Source organism: Pinus tabuliformis, chromosome 1_2 (assembly GCF_031772625.1).
Source record: "Pinus tabuliformis cultivar Carrire ecotype Pingquan chromosome 1_2, CPIR1, whole genome shotgun sequence".
NCBI lineage: Eukaryota > Viridiplantae > Streptophyta > Pinopsida > Pinales > Pinaceae > Pinus > Pinus tabuliformis.
In genome coordinates, this window is record NC_142298.1 from 1180669763 (window position 1) to 1180679829 (window position 10067).

General features: G+C 41.4%; 1 pseudogene; it reads right to left on the reverse strand.

Annotated features, from left to right (window-relative positions):
• Positions 1 to 8685: 8685 nt before the first annotated feature.
• LOC149210436 (DNA replication licensing factor MCM7 pseudogene) lies at positions 8686 to 9666 on the reverse strand (annotated as a pseudogene).
• Positions 9667 to 10067: the final 401 nt, after the last annotated feature.

The following is a 10067-nucleotide window of genomic DNA, read 5'->3' on the forward strand; positions in this document are numbered from 1 at the left end:
GATCTTGACTTCGTTGGACCCATCAACCCATCATCAAATCAGAGAACATATATCTTGGTAGCCACAGAATATGTTACCAAATGGGTTGAGGCCGAAGCGTTGCCTAGAGCTACAGAAGATTCGGTAACACAGTTCGTGTTCCATTTGTTTGTACGATATAGCCTTCCGAGAGAAATAATTACAGATGGAGGACCACAATTTTCCGGAAAAAAATTAGCTGCAACACTTAATAATTATCACGTCCAGCATAAAATTACTACCCCATATCACCCGCAGGCGAATGGGCAAGTAGAAAGTAGCAATAAGGTAATAGAATCAATTTTAACAAAAACCATTGCTTCACATAGGCGTGATTGGACCGCCCGACTACCTGAAGCACTCTGGGCTTATAGAACCACCTGGAGAAGTACCACTGGTTATTCACCCTATCAATTAGTGTTTGGGAAACAACCTATTTTCCCCATAGAATTCGAAATCCAAACATTACGAACTGCACAGGAAGTTGGCCTAGATTTAAGTGAGGCACAAATCAATCGACTACAGCAGATTAATGAATTGGACGAAATAAGGCTCTCTGCATTACAAAATACAACACTTATTCAGCAGCATCGAGCTAAATGGCATGATGCACTTATCAAGAACAAAGTCTTTCATGAAGGAGACTGGGCTCTGTTATATGACTCTCGGTTTCAGGATTTCCCGGGGAAACTGCAGACTCGTTGGTTGGGGCCATACGAAATCCAGAAAGTACATGACAATGGGACCCTTACTCTCATCACAATCGATGGTTCTGGATATGCATTCAAGGTAAATGGCCACCGAGTTCGTCTCTATCGCAAGCCACTCACTCTGGAATCCTTCTGTCAGCAGCTACATCAAGACACTAACATGGAAATTTTAGGAGAGGAAGTAAAATCTTCCTCACCTATAATTCAGTAAGGAACGCATTTTTTTGACTTGTACATAAGTTCTTGTATATACGTTTGCTTAATATTTCTTTGATCTTTCTTTCTTAAGTTTTCTTTTTACAGTCAGCGTGTCTTTGTTGTTCCTTCTTCAAAAGGAACAACAGGTGTGAGTTTTTGCCGTTCCTTTTCAAAAGAAACAACATTTTTGGGGTTTTGCTGTTCCTTTTCAAAAGGAATAGCAGTTGAGAATTTTTGCTGTTCCTTTTCCAAAAGGAACAGCATTTTCTTGTTTTCGTATTTTTGCTGTTCCTTTTCAAAAGGAACAATAGTTGTGAATTTTGCTGTTCCTTTTCAAAAGGAACAACATTTTTGGGTTTTTGCTGTTCCTTTTAAAAAAGGAACAACATTTGTGAGTTTTTGATGTTCCTTTTCCAAAAGGAACAACAGTTGCTTGTTTTCGTATTTTTGCTGTTCCTTTTCAAAAGGAACAACATTTTTGGGTTTTTGCTGTTCCTTTTCAAAAGGAACAACATTTGTGAGTTCTTGCTGTTCCTTTTCCAAAAGGAACGGTAGTTGCTTGTTTTCGTATTTTTGATGTTCCTTTTCAAAAGGAACAACAGTTGTGAGTTTTGCTGTTCCTTTTCAAAAGGAACAACATTTTTGGGTTTTTGCTATTCCTTTTCAAAAAGGAACAACATTTGTGAGTTTTTGCTGTTCCTTTTCCAAAAGGAATAGCAGTTTCTTGTTTTCGTATTTTTGTTGTTCCTTTTCAAAAGGAACAACATTTTTGGGTTTTTGCTGTTCCTTTTCAAAAGGAACAACAGTTGCTTGTTTTTGTATTTTTGTTGTTCCTTTTCAAAAGGAACAACAGTTGTGAGTTTTGCTGTTCCTTTTCAAAAGGAACAACATTTTTGGGTTTTTGCTGTTCCTTTTTCAAAGGAGACAACACTCATGATATTCGGCTGTTCCTTCTCAAAGAACGACATCCCAACTATTTGTTTGCATGGATTCTTCTCTTTCAAAAGGAATACCATAGCCATGTCTTTTCTCTCTGTGATGATTCATATTGAGGATGCTTTTCGCCCATGATCTCTCCAGTCTTTAAGAAACAGCTATACACTTATGCAATGAATGTCAATTACAACATGCCGAAGTCAGCAGATCATAAGATCGCTATCTTTATAGAGCCTAGTATTGATAAGAGGACAAGAGGAGGGACATACTTATTTCTCATCTCCGTTGTCATTGACTTATTCCCATTGTTTTGGTTGGTTATCTTTATCATGGCGATTTCCCTAAAAATTTTCTCTGATTATTACACAGGAATAAGAACAGAGGATTTATATCTTCCTGTTGGGATGATAAGACTTCTTCCACCATTCCCACTCTTAAGGAGTGCTGAACCACCCTTATGTGTAAATAAATAAGAAAAAGTGCTTTGCAAAAGAAAAAAAATGATGATGAATATGGATTATTAATTGTCAAATGCAGGATAGGGGGTCTCATCAAGAGCCAGCCTACCATGATCATCAGGTTGGAAGCGAAGTGGCATTCCCAGTATGGCCACCACACCAGGGATATGGTCCAAAAGGTACACAGACCTTGGAACAGGGGGTCTCATCACGAGCCGGCCTGCCCATGTTTCGCACCTTCCTTGTGAATGGCATTATGGCTAACTGGTTACCAAGCCAGCATAATAGCCTGCGTTTTGACAAAATACTTTTTATACACATAAAGGATCATGGTTCCGGGGGTGAAATAAACAACTCTGCCAAGGTTATGAACACCTGTCGGCAACAGAGCTCTGTTAATGGTATCGAAGTCATAATAGTTACACCAACGGGGATGATATTAATACCTCTTTGTCTCTTCTATCCTATGAATAATTCATATTTTATTTCCCGATGAACATATCGCATGAACACTCATTACTACCAATCATGGCAAAGGAACTGACAATTACCTCTGGGGATTTCGTACGATTGACAGACGTCCCATCCCCTGGCCTCGCATCATATTACGTAGGCTCTTATGTAAAACGCGATCCACCTTTTTGCCTCGATTTCGGTATTTCGTTGTCTATCTAAAACATGGCGTAATTTTATATGTTGTTCCTCTATGACTGGTTACACGATGGCTGCTGCTCCTCTATTTGACGGCTGGAGCAGCCTATCACATCGCGGGGGGGAAGGTAACCTCATTACTCCACGAGTTACGTGTCAGCACACCATTCGGGGTAGATAGTGTACGAAAGTATGGCATGGTTTAACGGTATGATAATTCTATTTTACGCAAAGTTGCCATCCACAATCCATGTTTGTTGCATACTCTGTTTTTTTCCGCGACGATCACCTTCTCTGCATCTCAAAACAGCACAGGCAGTTGCTGTTCCATTGAAAAACCTTAGTAGAACCATGGGAGGAAAGGCAGTCCGAAGCGAACCTCAGGAATTGACAGTCTCTGTTGCTACCCGGGAGATCCTGGAAATGGCTAGATGGCTGAATTATTTCAGTCGCCTACAAGAATCAAACGAGACAATGGCGTTGGAATTTCTGCAAAATTTGCAGGAGGACTACTCCATAGTAAGAGAAAGGCAGATAGCGGTCACTGACGATGTAATTGCAGAAGTCTCAGGACTACCAGCCACCGGACCTGTATGGACGCTGAGGAAAGAAAGACTGCAGAAGATTATGGAGATTTTTCAGGATGAAGGCCAAAGCTTGACAGTGAAGGGGAAGGGAGTTCTGCCAGCAACGTTAGGAGAACCCTGGACCAAACTAGCAAGGATAGTACAGAGCTACATTACTTGCGAAGGAAGGAAGGACGGGGTAAGACCACGCCATCTTAAACTCTTAGCTGTTTTGAAAGAAAAATGTTCTGTAAATATGCCTGCACTTTTAAATTCACTATTGCATGATGCGGCTCGAAGCCTGAAAACGGCACAGCACGTAGAAGCAGTTGTTAGCCACCATGGATTGATTCGATTGATAGTGAGCCATAGTCTCACTCAACAGCAGAGCAGCTGGGAGGAGCTCGTTGCATTGATTGAGGGGAGATTGGCTGCACCATCCCCAAAACCTAAAACTTCCTCCAGCACACCAGAACGATCAGAAAAACGCAGAGAAGTGGCAGCAGGAAAACGTGTTGCTCCAAAACGTAAGCATTCTTCAAGTACACCGGAGCGACCAGAAAAACGCAGAGAAGTGATAGCAGAAAAACATGTTGCTTGTACACCTGAACAACCTGAGAAACCAAGAAAATCAGTCCGGCTAGCTCGAATACGTGGGAGGATGGAAAATATTCGAGAAAGAACCAGCCAACCAATTGAGATTATAGACGAACCTCCAGAACCAGAAGGAGGACCTTTTGAAGAAAATACTGGACAATCTGGGGGCGAGGCTGAGCAAACCAGAGAAGGAGGTGAGGAGAGAGAAGTGCACTCCGAAACAGAAACAGAAGCTGAACACTCCAAGGCAGTCACTAAGCCGGACAATCGGGAGGAGGAAGTAGTACAGCCAGAAAGCAGCCCGCTGCGAGACCCTGTGGGCGAAGAAGAATTGGTCGCAATCCTGGCCAGTTTGGGGGAATATGGCCAACCCTCCAGCCCAGCAGGTCCTCCCGATGGACCTCCAGAGGAAGACATACCTGCGGATTCACATGCAAAAAAGGAAGGAGAAGAAAACCCGCCCGTTCATGAGGAGGAAATAAGGGACACCAACCGGGAACAATCTGTTCCCAAGGCACCAGAAGAAACTCTAGATAGAGTAGGAGCAGATTTAAGGGCCAGTCGTAAACCCTCTGCTGAGGCAAGGGAAATCAAGAAATTAAGGACTAAACAGCAGAGGCTGCTCAACACTATAGCCCGGCTCTGACAGCAAATTCGAATTTTGAAAGCCAGTCTGAGGATACAAAGGACCACAAGGAAAAGAAAGAGGACCACTGCAGCAAAATCCCGTAGAACAAGAAGACGAAGGACTTATAGTCGCCCTGTTGGTCGAAACCCGACTGGAAGACCTGCTGCTGTTCCAATTGTCGCTGAAGAACAGACTGTTGTTCCAATTGTCGCCGAAGAACAGACTGTTGTTCCAAATGACACGGAGGAACAAAATGTTGTTCCAATTGTCACTGAGGAACAGACTACTGTTCCAATTATCACTGAGGAACAAACTGCTGTTACAATTGACACTGAGGAACAAACTGTTGTTCCAATTGATAATGAAGAAAAGACTACCGTTCCAATTGGGGCAGAGGGACAGGATGACGTCCCATTAACAGAGGAACCACAACAACCTTTCATTTGTGTTAAGAAAGAAAAGGAGAATAAGGAGATCCAAACAGAGGCACTGCCCTCAGGGGTGATCCGGGTTCTGAACTCCAAACAGCATAACAAAAAGGTTCAGGTAAAACTCCCGGCCTCTACGGCCCTATGGAAAAAGGATCCAAAAACAAGAACCTTGCACAAAATGATGAAGCAAGCTCAGCAAGAAGCTGAACAGTTGAAGGAACAAACAGTCCCCCGGGAGAAATATGAAGAATTGCAGCAGCAACTTCGGGATATGAGTCAGTCCGAAAGCCAGGCCTTCGAAGGCTGGCAGAAGGAGCAAGAAAAGGTTGCAAAGGTAACTCGTCGATTAGATATTGTTGTTAGGCAGATGGACACTGTGTGTTCTTTGTATAATGACGTTCTGGCCTGTAGGGCTCCTGCTAAAAACTATGCTTTATTTTTGCTTGAACGATATTTACGATTAAAGATAAAAGCTGTCAGGGCAGGTGCCCCTATACAAATCAATACTGTTAATGATTTCATAGATTGTTTCAAGCATTATGGAGTTAAGGTTCAAAGATTATTATGTGAATTTTACTTGCATAACCTCGTGCTAGACCAGGAAACTGATTTAAATCCTGGCCCTTTTGTTGGGGACATACAATTGCAAGCCTTCGTTTCCTTCGGGGTTAATCAGCTAAAATGGCTCAGGGCTTATAACACTTTTCAGAGACGGGAAAATAGCCTAGACTTGTGGGTAAGAGCCGAGCCTAGAGACCTAGTACTGTTATGGAGAGCACATAGGAACCTTATGAGAACCCCGGGTGTTATGGAGACATTAGGACCCATGCACGAGGACCTAATCCGACAAAATCTGGAATATTTTCTGACTATTAAAGACCTTGCCATCGATGCTGCAAAATTCCGATACCAGACTTCGAACGCAAACATCCAGCTCAGGGAACCGTTCAGATATGAAAATTTTGAGCTAGCTGCCAACCGATTGAACCTTTATGGTGAACGTATCTTGCAAGTAGGGCCATCCTGGTTAGGGTATCGATTTTGTAGTCCAATTATTTGGCACCCTGCACCCGGATATCAGGCCTTGTATGAAATTCCTGAAGGTCAAACAAATCAGTTCTTTGATGATCTAGTTGCTCATCACGGCTGTAGGCCTCCACACGAGGTTCCCTCTCCAGCCTATTCTCTCACCGCCTTGCATGTCAATTATAATGTTTTCATGAGGACATGAAACAGGGTAAGCAGGGGGGTGTGTGGAGCACTGGAAAGGTATGTTTTTGACGAACAATTTAGTGACTTTTTAGTAACAATTGTAACCCTTTCTGCATAATGAACTTAAAGAAATAAAGAATTTTAATAGAATGTGTGAGAATTAGTATGGAAAGTTTAATTGCTGATAATTGTTATTTTTCCATGCAGGAAAGGGTGGAAACGAAGGGCTGCCATTCGAAAGGAAAAGACAAAGGAGGAATAACTGCTGTCCCTTTAGAAGGGAACCGGATGCCAACAAGATCGAACAGATCGAAGCAGAACGACCCTGGAAATAAAGAAGGGTTATCAATTCGGCAGAACAGGGGAAGAAAAGTAAAGGATTAATGGCTTGGCGAATCCCTCAGGATCCTTGATCCTGAGGGATCGATGTTTTGCTTATTTTTGCTACCTAGATATCTTCGTCGTTACTTTTATAAAAAGGGACATCATCGTTAAGAAAAAGGACTTTTTGTTCATATATGTAACTGTGAATTTCAGACTCAACTTTGATCATCGACTCTCACTAAGACTTGTTTTGCTGTACATTTGTTGATGCATTAATACAAAAGACTTGGTGTTTATTTCATCTTTGTGTCTGGAGTAACCTAAGGCGGTGTACCGTTGGAAGCTAAGGGCCCGGCTCCGAAGGACACTTGCTTTTGTATCGTTATAATTTGGTTTCTGTGTGGTTTGTTTATCTTTATAGTTTGGTAATCTGACATGTTTTTCATATGCTATTCCATGCTCTGTTACGATTAATTCATTAATGGTTTCTCTCAAGAGATTTATGTAGTGACTCTGTATTGTATGAGTGAATCTTTTCAGAGTTGATTGCATGTTAACAATCTAAGTCAATTGTTTCTGTTACAGAGCCTTCATATTGAACATTGCTGTATTGGATTCATTTGAAATCTCAATTATTGGAATCTGGAAGTAATGTTATTCTATTTGGAAACATAGTCATATTCGCGTTAATTGTCAGATTGCTATATTAAGAGTGTTATGTATATATGGTTGATGATTGTTGTTCCATAATTCATTCGTGAATACTGTTCCATAAAGTATAATCCATTGAAGTTGCTTTAAGGGAGAAAATTGTTATTTGATTGCAGGATGTGAGTTTAGTTCAATAGAGCAAGTTTAGTTCTGACTCGCGAGATTTAGTTTATTGGATTGCCGTTCCATTCATTGCTGTTCCATTTCAGATTTGTTGTTCCATTTCCTGCTTGCTGTTCCATTTACGTTCTGCCGTTCCATTTCCTGCTTGTTGTTCCATTTACGTTCTGCCGTTCCATTTACTTGCATTTGTTGTCTTGGTGTGAGAGAAGGTCTAAGGCTGTAGTGAGCCTCAACAATCGCTGCCTAGCTCACAGACCTATGGTCCATGCTCTAATTTCCTTTCCATCAGTTTCTAGAGGGATGGGTTATTGCTTCCGTACCCTTGACTGATAAGCTGCTTTGTGTGATTTTATTCTTTTAGAGAAATTTAGTCATAAGTTTAGCATCCGTTACTCTTGTATTTTCTAAACACTGTACTACTAAGCATTACTCTGACGAATAGCCTCGGATTGAGTTACTCTTTGCAATAACAAAGCGTTCCCGGATTGACTTATTAATGTGGCATAACTAGAGGTGAAAGAGACCCTTGTTACAGCTCTACAAAACCCAACAGTCAAACCATGTACTATAAATGTATATGATTTGTTAATAAAATTGTACTCTCATGTTTTATCCTTCAGATTCTGTTGCTGCCCATGTGTGTTTAACATGGTATCAGAGAGGGTACCTTCCTAACCTACTCAATATCATATTTGAGCCACTTGTTTTGTGGCCTCTCTATGCATATTTGGAAAAGCATTTTTGAGCGAGCGAGCATCTTGAACTGAGTTTTGTGATTTCTCTTATTGACTGGTGAATAACATAATTCTTGCACTATGTGCATACCATGTTGAACGCTACACTATTTGAACGTTGCACTATCCTGTTGATCTAACATTCTGGATGCTTTGTCATCTATTTTTGAGTTGGTCTCTCTCCATACAATCTTTTTGCAAAAACGTTACATTTACTTGAGAGTGAATCTTGACAGCTATTAATCCTTCACCTGACACTGCACCTTAGTATAACCTGATATAACGTTCCTATCTGCCATGGCAAGTGGACCAAGAATTTTCAGACCAGCTTCAAGCTGCATTCATTCATACGCCCACAACATTTCATAGCTCAGTTGGTGCATTGGAATTAGCGTTGAAGACTGGATTGTCTTGCTATTCTCCGGGCGTTCAAAACTGGACAGCAGAGAGCAGCGTATGGAGCTTGCTGCAAATAGAGAGAGCAATGGAACATTGCTACCAAGTCCACCAATCCTGCTCGCATCGCTCGAAATCCTGTATAAGGAATAGGAAGAAATATTCCAGAGATTTGCACTAGGTCACCCGGCCCAACCTTCCTCGTAAGTTCTCCTCTTATGTGTACTGTCATTGATCTAGGTATATGCCCTTTGGGCACATGCTCTGACAGCTCCTGAATTTTAGCCTCTTGAAACTTCAAGAACTTCGAGGCTCTCAGTTGCAGAATGAGGTTGCCCTTTGCATTATTTGTCCTACAATGATTTGATGGGCATTCAAAAAGTGGCATGAAACTACGAGATGTGACTTGTTGATATATTTCAAATCCGCATTCCTCACAAGTGTAGACAGTGACCTGCATCAATGGCTTGACATCTGAACAACGAGTAACAATACCAACAACTTTGACAAGTTGTCCGATGTGGCAGGCCTTCACTTCCCTCAGTGTGAAAGCCTTCTCTTTTGCAAAGTCGTTAATATGAACTTCAAAGAAATTCTTGATCTTTGGTGGCATCTTTTGAAAAGGGTCTACATTGTCTGCATTTTCACTCGCTTCTTCCAATCTCTGTCTCATTAGAATATCATAATCATCGTCCCTTGCAATAACTTCAGTGGGTTCGGGCAACAATTCATCTATTGCTTCCGCAAAAATGCCGACGTACCAACGAGTATTTGTTCTTACTCTATCCAAGAACTCCTCATCCAACCCCTTGTAGCTGTTGATGTCATCGAGTTCAATATCAACAGAACGGATTTTCCTATTTGCAACATCTTGCAGCAGATCCATGTACTTCGTAACTCCATTCTCTGCTACAAAATTCTTCAAGAAGTCTTTGCAGAACTCTTTGTCGGCTTTGAAGTCTGGACCAGGCATTTTCAGACTACCTTCAACAATGCAAAAACCCTAAATCGATACAAATCTCTTGGAGTGAACTATTTTCTATGCAGAGAAGGGTATTGTAGCTCTGCTTGATTGCAGACAGATTCGGCTCTGTGTGATTCGGCAGCCGGGAGACGGGATTCGCTATTTGGATTAGGCAGCAGCAGTCGCAGTTGCACAAATAAGCTTGTTTCATCAGTATCACATCATCTACATTGTATGCATATATCTTGTATCGCCGAATTAAGTACTCTAGCATCTTGAGAGAATGTGCAAGAAGCAGATATCTAGACAGTAAATGCAAGAATGTGGCAATAGATTTTTCTAGTTTTGCATTGTATTCTCTATTCTGAAGCTCTCGGTCTATCTGTAGGCTTTCTGAATTGAACAAAGTC